The sequence below is a fragment of the Ursus maritimus genome, unplaced genomic scaffold (genome assembly GCF_017311325.1).
Source record: "Ursus maritimus isolate PB19 unplaced genomic scaffold, ASM1731132v1 scaffold_1, whole genome shotgun sequence".
NCBI classification, from domain to species: Eukaryota; Metazoa; Chordata; class Mammalia; order Carnivora; family Ursidae; genus Ursus; species Ursus maritimus.
Window position 1 is genome coordinate 15,458,750 of NW_024423343.1, and position 13,220 is coordinate 15,471,969.

The 13,220-nt window shown below is 46.9% G+C and overlaps 1 protein-coding gene across 3 annotated transcripts in view; it reads right to left on the reverse strand.

Moving 5' to 3' along the window:
- Positions 1 to 13,220, reverse strand: part of SGPP2 (sphingosine-1-phosphate phosphatase 2) — a 110,592-nt gene that overhangs the window by 69,139 nt on the left and 28,233 nt on the right. The window lies entirely within an intron of this gene.

Below are 13,220 nucleotides of genomic sequence, written 5' to 3' on the forward strand. Positions count from 1 at the left end.
TCTCCACATCCTTGGGAATTAGATGTATCTAAATAAAACAGTTGGGTGCTTGTCTTTTCAGAACCAGAATCTACATTTCCCTTGTAGGAAATCTTAGTGTGTCTTCGGAAAGAACAAGAATGCCAGTGTATGTGTTGGTCCCAATGGGAACAATTGGAGGGAGCAGAAATGGGGGTTAGAAATAGAAATGGTAGGGGCGCCTGGGTGGCACAGCGGTTAAGCGTCTGCCTTCGGCTCAGGGCATGATCCCGGCGTTGTGGGATCGAGCCCCACGTCAGGCTCCTCTGCTATGAGCCTGCTTCTTCCTCTCCCACTCCCCCTGCTTGAGTTCCCTCTCTCGCTGGCTGTCTCTATCTCTGTCGAATAAATAAATAAAATCTTTAAAAAAAAAAAAAAGAAATACAAATGGTAGATAAAGCCAATGTCAGAGAGCAGAGTCAAAGATGGGAGAAAGGAAACCTGGTCCCAGGACTCTGGTTCTCTATTTCTGGAGAACCAGCCACACACAGGGCGGGGCGGTGCTGATGGGCCAGGCTGTGGGCGGGGTCTCAGTTCCACGAACTCAGGAGGCAGGGATTAACAGCTAAGTTTTTAGACAAACGTTCATAAAGGCTTTGAATATTTAGGTGAGTGGAGAGCTACTTGTAGAAGTCAACTACTTCTCAGTGAGCCTCTCGTCCGTTGCAAAGCCAAATGAAGAAGTTTCTAGAAAATAGGGAGGGTAAGAAGGAAATGAACACACATCCATATTACTAATGGCAAAATGTCATTGACATTCATATTTGCATGTTTTGCTTATTGCTTTATTTTCCTGAAAGTTAGAAAACAAAAAGTGTTTCCACGGGTGAAAACACTTTTTCCTTTCAGGGCATGATTTGCTGTCATGCAGGCTCCCATGATGGGGCTGCTGGGAAGGGCCTTTGGGTGGAGGAGAGCTGCTCATGGGGGCAAGCAGAACAGTCCGTGTTCTCTGCAAGGCTGCCTTCAAGGCATAAATAAAGCAGAAGGAGGGGGTACCACACGGGCTGACTGCACGCTGGAAGAGGAAGGGCATGCAGGTGCCGGACTCCTGGACTCGGCTCTGCCAAATGGACCCCGAGGGGTCCTACCCCCGAAGGAAATCCGGCAGGTCCGCACCGCTGGGTGGAATAAGGGTTGACCCAGACAGCAGAGGAGCGAACGCGGAGTGGGCTTGGCAGCTGGCCCAGCGCGGGAGCTTGCAAAGCAGGATATGAGGAACTGCTTTTAGCCGAAACAACACGTGACCCTGGGGAAGTGAGTTCGCCCTTCTGCACCTCAGTGGCCTCAGGGGCAGAGGATGGAGTCAGATTAGCTCAGTTGCTTTTTAATATACAAAAAAAATTACAGGTAGGGAACGGCCCCGTAAATAAAATGTTATCCCGGGGCCTACTCTATAAAAGAAGACTGAAAGACTGGACTAACAGGCTGAAAGTGAGGGGAAGCCTAGGGGACCCTTAATTTCAGGCTAGGCCACCCTGTACCCCCAAGTCTTTCTCTGGAGTGTCTCCTTGACATGGGTCGGAAATCAGCTTGAAAACCATTGACCTTCAAGTCTGTCAGACCTCACATACCTTTCTGTAATTACCCTTGGGCGGGGAGGACACAGGTTATGGTCTGCCGACCTTGAGGTCTTTCAAGGATTTGATAAACTCGCGACCAATGTCCTTGGGAAGTCATTTTACTTATCTCTGTGTTTTTCAGATCAGAGCTGTGAGTGTTTTCCAGAGGTCAAGTGTGAGAGAGTTCTCTCCCTCAACAGAGCCCAAAGGGATCACGTCTGGGGCGGGCCATTCTGTCTGCAGCTCCAAGCAGGGCACTTTATTTTTTATATTTTTAGGACAGAGAGAGAGCTCGAAAACACAAGCAGAAGGAAGAGCAGAGGGAGAAGCAGGCTCTCCGCTGAGCAGGGAGCCCACCATGGGGCTTGATCCTACCACCCCAGGATCATGACCTGAGCCGAAGGCAGACGCTTCACCAACTGAGCCACCCAGGCACCCCAAGCAGGGCACTTTACATGGAAAGCAGTAAGAAGCTCATCTTCTAGGGCTGAGGGGGATCACATCTATACGGGGTACGGCGCAGTCTTACTTAAAAAGAAGTTTAAAGCCCAAAGCTCTTTTATAAACCACATCGAACAGCTGAATTCCCTTCACCACGGCTTTGCTTTAGAGAAGTTTTACAGCCTGATGAGAAAGCAACCACTGAACACAGAGGAGATGGCGAGGGAGAGAGAAGGTCCCCAAGCCCGGAGGGCAGGAACACAGGCTCCGGAGCAAAGGACCACTGTGCACGACCTGCATAGTCTCACACCCCATGACATGATCTCCCAGGGCCTCAGTTTCCCCTTCTGTAAATGGCAATAATAACAGTACTTACCACTTAGGGACATTGGCAGGATTAAGTCAGTGTTGCTGATGATGGGGGCAAAGCACTCAGCGCAGAGAAATCACCGAGCTGCTGGCCACGGATGGTGAGGGGAGCAGTAAAGATTTCTCAGAAAACACTTCTCAGTTCTAACGGACATGCGCATCACCTGGATCTTGTTAAAGACGCAGCTTTTGGTGTAGTTCACCTGGGGCAGGGCTGGCCTTCTACTGAGCTTCCAGCTGATACCTATGCCCTCATGTTGCCCAGCTCTGGACCATGCTTTGAATAGAAAGGCCAGCCCACTGAAGAGTTTTTAAAGACAAAAGTCAAGCTCTCAGATTTAATCCTCAGTGTCAGAGGAAGTCTCAATAGGAGTTTAGGAGCCTAAGGTAGCGTGATCAAAGCAACCGGTAAAAATGCTGGTGACAAACCAGAAGGGGACGGTTAGTGGGGTCCATGGACAATTCTACGATATAATCTGAATGCAGCTGAGCCCAGACAAGCACCTCGATGGCTGGAGGTACCAGAGGGAAGGCATGTGTAAGAGATGCTCCCCCCGAAATAGCAGCCGGATCAAATAACCGACTGATTATGAAGAAAGAAAGAAGCCATCTTGGGCTCCTTGCCTTTATTCGAGAAGGGTTTGCATAAATTCCTGGATGACAATTCCAAATTAGTTAAGGAGTCATGAAGTTTGGAAAACACTCCTCACCTCTCAGAGTATCAAGACAAAGAAAAACAAACCTTACTCCCCTAATAAGAGCTTTTGCACCACTGTCAGAATCCTGTGGGATCCTGGCTTGAAAAGAAAGTTCTCTGACTTCTGCAGGCAGGAGCATTTGTCTTTGTGTTCCCAACTTGGGAAATTCTTTGTCATTTCTCATTATATCTGCATTCACATGCATTCAACCTTGCACACTCGTCCTCATTCATTTCTGAGGGTTGCCACATGGCACCTGCTTGCCCAGGATTATTTTTCAAGATAGGCTATATCTTCACATGCTTGGGATTGTGGGGGAAGAAGGGCATCAGCCTACGGTGTCCAGATTATTAGCCATTTACGAAGACTGGGGCCTCCCCAGAAAAACCCATGGTTGGGGCAATGCCCCAAAAGGCAATAGATTCAGGACTAAAACTCCACCTTGCCTTGCTGTCATACCCTGCATACATTCAGCCACAATTTCTAATGTAGGGCCCAGAGATTGGGAAGGGCAGATTCAAGGAACTTGATGCCTCTTTCAACAGAATCTATGATTTGCAAAGTTTGGGTCCTGCCATCTTTCTCTGAAAGACTGGGCTTGGATGGACCTGTCATTACACCCTGGAGGAATATTTGTAAAATAAACACTCTCTCGAGCTGTGATGAGACACTACCTAGAATGTTAACACACCAAGTCCAAACCAAGCAAGGCCCAACATTTAAAAAGAAAACAGAAAATGGCAAATCTTTTCTACACAGAGGCCGTGTCTATGTAGACTATTCGTTCGTTCACTGCTTACACTTCAGCGATGGAAGGTTGACAATAAGCAAGATTATTTCAGTCAACGATATGAGCAATTAGAGCAGTATAATGTGATACAATGTGACATGTGTGTGTTGGGGGTTGCTCTCCAAGGAGGACTCCTTTGAGCTGAGCTCTGGACGGGGAAGTGAGCTGGTTCCTCAGGGTCTGAGGGTTAGAGAGACCATGTGGTAAAAGACCATGACTGGGTCTGTGCCGGGAACATGGTGGGTGGGGGAGAGAGAGCAGAAGCTGGGTCAGGCCAAGCTTTGGGATTATGGCCGGCAGCAGCTCGGAGTTGCTGAGACAGTTTCAAATAAGAGCATGATCTGATCTACTCTGACAAGACTAAAACAAGTTTTGGCTCAGAAACAGTGAGAAGAAGCCCTGCTTTCATTCTTTGGTTTTTTGCTTTCTTAAACGTCGTGGGAAAATACCATTAATTAACTGCGCCAAACTTAAATGGGGGGAGGTCCCCATTGTTTCCAAAGTCAGGTAGACACGTGGTGTCCTGGATTCACGTCTGTTGACAAATATGCTCCCGTCACTCTTAATTACTCTTATTATTTTTTTAAATTCAGGGAATCAAGACTGTCCAACCTGCAGAGACAATTAAATGGTGATTACTTAGCAAGTCTAAGAAAGATTGGCAGTGTCCCTTGAAGGGGAAACAGAAGGAACAAGAATGAGCAAGGGTTTCTCCTTTCATCTTGAAGTCCAGATAGAATTACAACTTGGGCGAGCTCACCGATGTCTGCTCAGTGCTTGGTGGTTAAAATTTCAGGACGGTGACACTGAAAGTCAATAAAATGGAAGGGCAGCTTCTTTGAATAAAAGAGCTTGAAAGGGAACTGCCCAAGAACCCCTTTCATCTGCTTGGCTGGCATTTGTCGGGACCCCTCAGTCTGTGTCTGAGAAGAAGAGAGTGGCTGGAGGGGACTGGACCTACGGTGGCTTTTATGAACAGTGGAGTTCTAGCGGGGTTTGAACTTCTGTTTTTTTCCCTCCTGCCAATCCGTCACCTTTCAGCTCATCCTCTGAGCATTTGGTGTCTTCTTTTTCTTTTCCTCAAGAGTTGGCTCTCAGCTTGGGCACCAGCAGAAAGGGTGGACCGATAAGTATCACAGATGGTGAAATTCTTTTTTTTTTTTTTAAGACTTTATGTATTTATTTGAGAAAGAGAGAAAGCACAAGCAGGGGGAGAGGGAGAAGCAGGCTCTCCACTGAGCAGGGAGCATGAAGTGGGGCTCAATCCCAGGACCCTGAGATCATGACCTGATCTGAAGGCAGATGCTTAACCCACTGAGCCACCCAGGCGCCCCAGATTGTGAAATTCTTGAAATTGTGACAGTGACCCACCTTGGCAACAAGGCTCCACCTGAAGCTAGAAACGGGTCCTACAACTGGAAAGAACACAATTTCATCATCACTTCCAGAATCCTGTGTCCGACACACACACCACTCTGCTTAGGAAGCAAATCGGGGAATCGGGGAGAGAGAGAGAGGGTACGAGTTTGGCAGTGCCGGGAGATGTGGGCCTGTGCTGGGAGAATTCCCTCCCCCAGGCAATAAGAGCAGCAGGAGACGCCACAAAGAACAGAAATAACCATTCCCATTTTTAAAGGGGGGGGTGGGGTGGGAGAACCAGCTGTCCTTTAAATTCTCAAAATGTGTTAAGAACTTAACTGTTTTTCAAAACATTTTGGATCTGCTAAAACCTGAAACACATTGTACCAAACATTCTTCCACTTAATTGGTAAGCCCTTGCGTATTCAGGGGGATTTTTGGTGCAGATGTTTCTGATTCATTTATATTAACTTATCAAAATGACATTTGGAAGAGCTATATGTGCAAGAAAGAGTCTTTTAAACTTGGAGTTCATTAGTTTTAATCCGGGAATTTCACCCTCCCCACCCCTATGCACCCATTCAGAACCCAGAACTTGGACGGGCTGATTTAGTTCTAACAGGCAGCACGAACTCACCCATTCCTGTCTCTTCAAAAAACATTTTCTACAGCATTAAAAGGCGCGGCTGAAATGTAAGAAACTTATTTGGGCACACAGAAGGTTTTCTTCTTGGTGATCTTTCACTTCTAAGATTTAAAAACACATTTATTCGGACAAAAAAAGGAAAATAAAGGCTGTTTGGCCACCAAAGTCTAGGGGGTTTTATCCAGAGGCTTTTCTGCTCCTTTCTTGTTTCGCTGGGCAAAATGGGGCTCAGCATTTTTAACTTGGAGTTTTCTTTGTCCAAGGCTATCCTGGTGGTGCGGGTGTGTGTGTCCATGGAGAAGGAGGAAAGCAAAAATCCTCTTTGTGCTCCCCCTCCCCACTTCTTAAATCCAGCCCTCTACTTTTCAGAGCTCTCCAGGAATCCAAGATGGTAAAGATAGTACTTTGGAACAATTTTTCTTTCTTGATCCATCCCCATTCCCCGGGGCATTGTCAGTAAGTGGCAGTGGGCACCAGAGGGAGTGGGATGGGAGAGATCCCGGAAGGACAGATGGAGGGGAGCGTGCTTCCCCAGAGCCTGGCTCCCTCCACACTCCCCCTAAGCCTTGGTGGGGGAGGGGGGGATGCTAGGGAAGTTCCATCAATTTCCACCGTGTTTTCAAACTGCAGTTCCCTCTGGAAGGTTCTCTCTGAGCCAGTTTAAAGCCACTGGTCACAAAAATAAACTTAGGAAAAGCTTTGAAATTGTGTGCACACCCATGAAAGGACGTGAAGAAGAAAGCCACGCTGGGTCTAAACAATGGTCCTCCCCACCCAGCTTGTCCCTGGCGCTCTCTGGTTTCTTTGTGCCTTGGAAAGGCTGTTTTTTTGTTTTGTTTTGTTTTGTCTTGTTTTACTTTTAATATTTTTGAGTTAAAGTTCTGGGCTTTTTTCTTGTTAATATTATTTGTTTTTTGTGTTTTTTTCCCCTGATTATCTGATTATCACTTGTGGGTTTTTTTCTAATTAACACATTTTACTGGAGAACATGTGGAAGTCCAAAAACTACATAAAAACAAAGTAAGAATGACCCATTATCCCACCCCTGAGACTCAACCCCTTTGGATATCTCCGCTGGTCTTCTTATGCGTAAATGAGATCATGCAGTGGCGTGTATTTTAACAAAATCGAGATTCTGCTCCACAATTTTTTAAAAAAGATTTTATTTATTTGTCAGAGAGAGAGAGCACAAGCAGGGGGAGCAGCAGAGGGAGAAGCAGGCTCCCCACCAAACAAGGAGCCCAATTCAGGGCTCCATCCGAGGACAGGAGATCATGACCTGAGCCGGAAGACAGATACTTAACCAACTGAGCCACCTCTGTCTTAAATTTTTAAGTATTATTTATTGTATTGTATTTCCTTGGTTCCTAAATATTATCTGAGATCACAAATTTGCCTGTCAACTTCTTACAAGTGCTACCTTCACTGTGTTCCACTTCCTCACTCACCCGTTCCCACTGCAGATCCCCGCGCAGACGGACACAGCAAGCAAGTCTGCAGGTTGGCCTGTGTGGATGTGAGCAGGAATATTATCAGCCACAAACTTTACGGGGTTCCCCGCCCACTTCTGCTGGGGCACCTGGAAGCACCATTCCAGAGGCCTTTTCTCTCCTTCGTTCATTTCTTAACCTGACCAAATAAACATCCACACTGACGACATTCCCTGCAACCCCGTTTATATTTTTTGGTATTATTGTTTGCTTGTTTTGTTTTCCCAATGACCTAAAGTCTCTTTGCCAGATTATGCAAAAGCTTCAGGGATACCCCTTTAAGGCTGTCCAAGGGCCACAAAGCACACTGCTGAAGAAATAAAGAATGAGGGGCATCTGGGTGGCTCCGTTGGTTAAGCATATGCTTTCAGCTCCGGTCATGATCTCCCGTCCTCGGATCAAGCCCTGCTTCAGGTTCCCCGCTCCGAGGGGAGGCTGCTTCTCCCCCACTTCTGCCGCTCCCCCTGCTTGTGCTCTCTCTCTCAAATAAATAAATCTTTGAAAGAAAGAAAGACAGACAGACTTGGAGATGAGCATGAGCCATGACAGTCACTACGTTGAGGCAGAAACAGTCCCATAGTCCATCTTGCAACAGGTAAAACCAGGCCTCCGTGGCTTTGGAAGTCCGAGGGGTTTGCGCACAACCCAGAGCCCTCCTCCATCAGCTCCAGCCACCTCTGGTTGAGATAATGGATATAAATGGAACCTAAGAAGGGCTGGGTGTTAGTCAGCCTTGGGTCCAATGACAGATCTGCTGGGGCAACTCTGGGGAGGTTTGAACTTTCTCATCTGTGAAGTGGATGCGTACCCTCCCCTGTGCTGTAGGTATGTTCTCACCTGTGCAGTGGGTATAACACCAGCTCCCTTGCAAAGACGTTTGGAAGAGGAAATGAAGTCCCTTATATAAACCACATCGTACCACATCAGACACTCAGTGTGTGTTCAATAAATGGTAGATGTATTTGCATTGTTTTTATTAACAGCATAAATAATGAGAAAATGTCAGAAGTATCTAATTATAGTGGAATACAAGAAGGGAAAGAAGATGATTTAAAAAACAAAGACATCAGGGGCGCCTGGGTGGCTAAGTCGGTTAGGCATCTGACTCTTGATCTCAGCCCGGGTTTTGATCTCAGGGTGGTGAGTTCAAGCCCTGTGTTGGGCCCCATGTTGGGGGTGGAGCCCACTTAAAAACAATAATGAATAAATAAAATAAATTAAAAAACAAAGACATCATAGAGGAGGCTAGTAAGTTGTCCCAGGAGGATGACTGGGACTGTGAGAGACGACAAAGGGGAGACACGCCTTCAGCTGAAGGGGAGAGCATGAGGAAAGCTACAGAGGCAGCATGCCACAGTGTCCCTGAGCAGAACACGTCCAGTAAGCCAGAGTGTAAGGTATTTACAAGGGGAGCTGTCGGTAGCTGGGCCAGAGGAAGACCAGAGCCAGACAGGCGTCCTGAGAACCTGACAAGGAGGTTGGGTTTAACACATGGGTGACAGGGGGCCCCTGAGAGTGAGCCAGGAAGTGACCAGTCAGGGATGTGCTCTAAATGACCACCACGTGCTTGCGGTCCTGTCCTTTCTCAGTGAGTTCCCATCTCTTGCAAATGCGGAGTGTCCAAGGGTTTGTCACAGACAGGCTGCCACAGGCCCACCAAACCACGTCCCAAGTTGTGCTCTTAGAGGGCGTTACACCAGCCCCCCTCTGCCACCCAGAGTCTCACGGACCCACGTCAGCCTCCCTGTGCCCCCATTTCGCATCTGAAGTAAAATCTGGACCCTCTGAGAGTCTCCACGGGCCATCACGGAAGACGAAGAAAGCTTGGTTTCTGTTTTTGGCCTTGGCTTAGTCACGTGGGAACTGATGAGACAGTTATTTAGCAAGAAACCACAGGAACAAAAACAATTTGATGAAACCCAGAGAAAGTGAGCTCTTCCATGGACGGCGACCGAATGCCACGGGCAGTGCGATGCCCCACCCTGAACAAAGCCAGAGGCTCTGGGTTTCAGCTCTGCTCTGTCACCCGGGCCACGCGCTCCAGATAAAACAGGGACCACGGTTCCTATACCTAAGGACGCAGAGCTCACTGAAAACACCAAAGCGTGGAAAATGCGCTTCTCATTTCTTCTCACGGAACACAATTTCCTGAAAGTGCCTTGTGACCAGAACCGATGACCCTGATGCATCAGAGATGATCAGAGAAACGTGGGTTTGCAGCCTTGATAAGCAAGGGAACCAGACCAAGCTGAGCCCCCTTGGGCGGCATCTCTGCTGCTGACACAGGGCCCAGGATGAAGCGGGGAGGAGGCAGATCTGAAAACAGGAGAAACAAAAAGGTTGGAGGGTCCTCCCACCCGCATTTCGGAAGGATAAACAGAGGCCCACGTGACGCAAAGCCCCGCCCACTGCCTCACGCAGACCCACGTAGGCACGCATGCATGCACGCTTCCTTCCCGGCGGGTTTCCTGGCGATGACAGGCACCTTCCCCGCTAAGCAACCCTTGATACACTGTCTGAAACGGGGGCTGCTCCAGTTAAAATCATGCCTTCAGCGTCATCTGTGCCCTTGTTCTTTGAAGGGTGATCCGCACACCAGCAGCGTGGGGATCACTTGTTTGAAATTTAGGATTTCAGGCCCCACCCCCGGACCTGCAGAATCACTGGGACTTCGAACCAGATTCCCCACGTGATTTGCATGCACACTAAAGGTTGAGAAGATTAATGTGCGGGAAGCACTCATCTATATCTATCGAGAAAACAAACAAAATGTTGGAATGTACTGAAATTATTCTGTTCTCTCTGGGCCAAGGCACCATGAAAGACAGTTTGAAAAACGCAAAATCACTCCGTGAAGACCAGGCAAATGCGTCGGAACAGAAAGTAGATTGGGGGTCGCCTAGGGCTGGCATTGAGGGGAGAGACTGGTAATGGGTACCGATTTCTTTTTAGGGTGATGGAAATGCTTGCAAACTGCAAGTGATCATGGTGATGGCCTCATAGCTCTGTGAATATACTAAAAATGAACGAAATCGGTGAACTGCATGGTATGTGAATTATATCCCAGTAAAGCTTCAAAATCTAAAACACTCAAGGGGCGCCTGGGTGGCACAGCGGTTAAGCGTCTGCCTTTGGCTCAGGGCGTAATCCCGGCGTTATGGGGTCGAGCCCCACATCAGGCTCCTCTGCTATGAGCCTGCTTCTTCCTCTCCCACTCCCCCTGCTTGTGTTCCCTCTCTCGCTGGCTGTCTCTATCTCTGTCAAATAAATAAATAAAATCTTTAAAATAAAATAAAATAAAATAAAACACTCAAGAGGCTTGGAAATACCAAACTAAAAACTTCTGATTTCTGTAACAGAGACCATGTGGAGAACTGGATCTTGAAGGGTAACTCAAGAGAGACTGTTCTACTGTCCCACCTTGCTGGGGTTGAAGGGGTCTGTTAGGGAGGGGAGTTTCTTTCAACCCAGAGGCACTGAAATGGTTGGCTTGCTCTTAAAAGACTCAGTGCTGCCTTCAGAGCTATGCCACCAGGGCCCATGCCCTGGACTCTGTGATTTAGATGCCCCACTCTGACCCTCCTTGAGCCATGTCCTTTCTCACAGAGCAAGGGAAGAGACCTAGTCTTCTAGATTGTTCTCCAGGCACTTGGAAGCCCAGCATTCTTTGCTCAAATGCCCAAGCACCTACATACAGGGCTTACACAGTCTCTTCCTGAGGTCTGTCCTCCCTAGTGTGGATGGGAACACCAGCATGCACTCCCCAGACCCGAGGGCTGGCCACTGGTAGGGGGACATGGAGAGAGCCCAGGCACGGTGGTGGTGTGGGGGGATCACGCAGTCCTGGATGGGTGACAGGCTGGCTCCCTGAATTTGCAACATTCCAGTGTGGAACTCTGGGAGCCTGAGTACTCTACATATGAACCTGGCTTTCCAGGTCACAGGAAGATATATACGTCAAAGTAGGAGGTTAGAACGTATCATACTTAATGCTCAAATTAGCTAAAGAAATAGCTTTAGAATATGTTGATCTATGGGATCTCTGTCTCCATTTGTGCCCTTGTCCTAAAACCCTGCAATTTTAGGGGTCGATTATGTTTTTTCTTCTAAGTTTATCAAGCAGTGAGCATTTCTGATCTCCCCAGCATGTCAGATTTTATAGGTAAATATTAAATATTCATTAAAGGCCATCTCATCTTCTCATAAACTCCATACATAATAAATACCAAGGATTTATTTTTGCTCCAAAACAGTACAAGAATCTTTAGGATAAGAAGCATCTTAAATGTGCTCGTCTTCATGTATGCCTCACATTTGCAAAACATGGTGGTTAAACGAAAGGGGAGGGGGATCCCCAGGAAATAAGGAGCAAGGAAAACAGGCACCCCTGAGCTACTTTTCTTCTTCTGAAGGACAGAAAAGCACATCATGGGGGGGGGGGGAGTAAGACGCTGGAGACTTTTTTTTGTTTTGTTTTAAATAACAGAAACAGCTTAACTGAAACTTTGGGGAGGGGAAGAAACTTAGCATGAGACTTTATAGAGTCTCTCACGGCTCTTTGATTCTACTTAACTGATAGTTTGGTGACCGAATCCTAGAAGGGACAATTTTGTCACACACAACCCACAATCTGAGCAGGATAAGCAACCTTACTTTCGTGCCCTTCAAAATATTCTGGTTTTGGAATTACTTTTATTCCTCGTGAGCTGTGAAGCTGAGGCCAAGCTCGCAACTTTCCTCTGCCCTCCTGGGAGGGTACAGATGTCACCCATGCCTGGTGCTAACCAAGCTGACTCCCACTCAGATGTATTTCCAGAACAGGCTCCCCTATCCCTGATGCCTTTCTCCCACCCCGTCATCTGGATTCCTTGTGGGAACTCTGCAGCTTTTTCTTTGTAGTGAGGATTAAGTTTAAATACAACAATTTGTATAGCATATGTTTCAAAATTTCAATCATTTTGGAAACTAGGGAGTTAGGGGACATGGGGAAAATGATCTCAGATAAGACTGAATTTGTAAGTTGCCATACAGCTGCTCTGTCCAATATGGCAGCCATATGTGGCCATTTAAATTTAAATTTAATTAGATAAAAAATCCAGTTAGTCGTAATAGTCACATTTCAAGTGCTCAACAGCCCCATGTGACTAATGGCTACCAATTTGGACAGCACAGATATAGAAAATTTCCATCCTCAGAAATTTCTATTGCATGTGCTGAACGGGAAGCATGTTCATGTTTTCTCTGTAGTTCCCGTCAAGTCTTCTCTCGCTCGCTCTGTTACTGGCACTGCGATTTCTTAGACTGTCACATTTTTGCAACTTAAAGCAAATTATTCTTAAATTCTAAAAGTATATAGTGGTAATATATTATCTCCAGAGCTGCATGCTTGCTTCATACTTTGTGAATATATGAAAAACCACTGAACTGTACATTCTAAAAGGGTGAATTTGGGATACCTGGGTGGCTCAGTCGGTTAAGCATCTGCCTTCGGCTCAGGTCATGATCCCAGGGTCCCGCATTTGGCTCCTAGCTCAGCAAGGAGCCTGCTTCTCCCTCTGCCTGCTGCTCCCCCTGCTTGTGCTCTCTTTCTCTCTGACAAATAAATAAAATCTTTAAAAAAGTAAAAATGGAAAATAAAAGCGTGAATTTGCTGGTATGTGAGTTATTCTCAATTTAAAAAGTAAAGCCTAATTGGTCAAATATCAAGTAATAATTTCACAAATCCTCCCTGTCAGGTCTCCTCAGAGCAGCCGAAATGACCTTATACAAATGTAAATCCAAGAGAACGAATTCATTTGTAAAAGCAAACAAAACAAACAATGGCTCCACCCTCCACTGCCCCCCCCC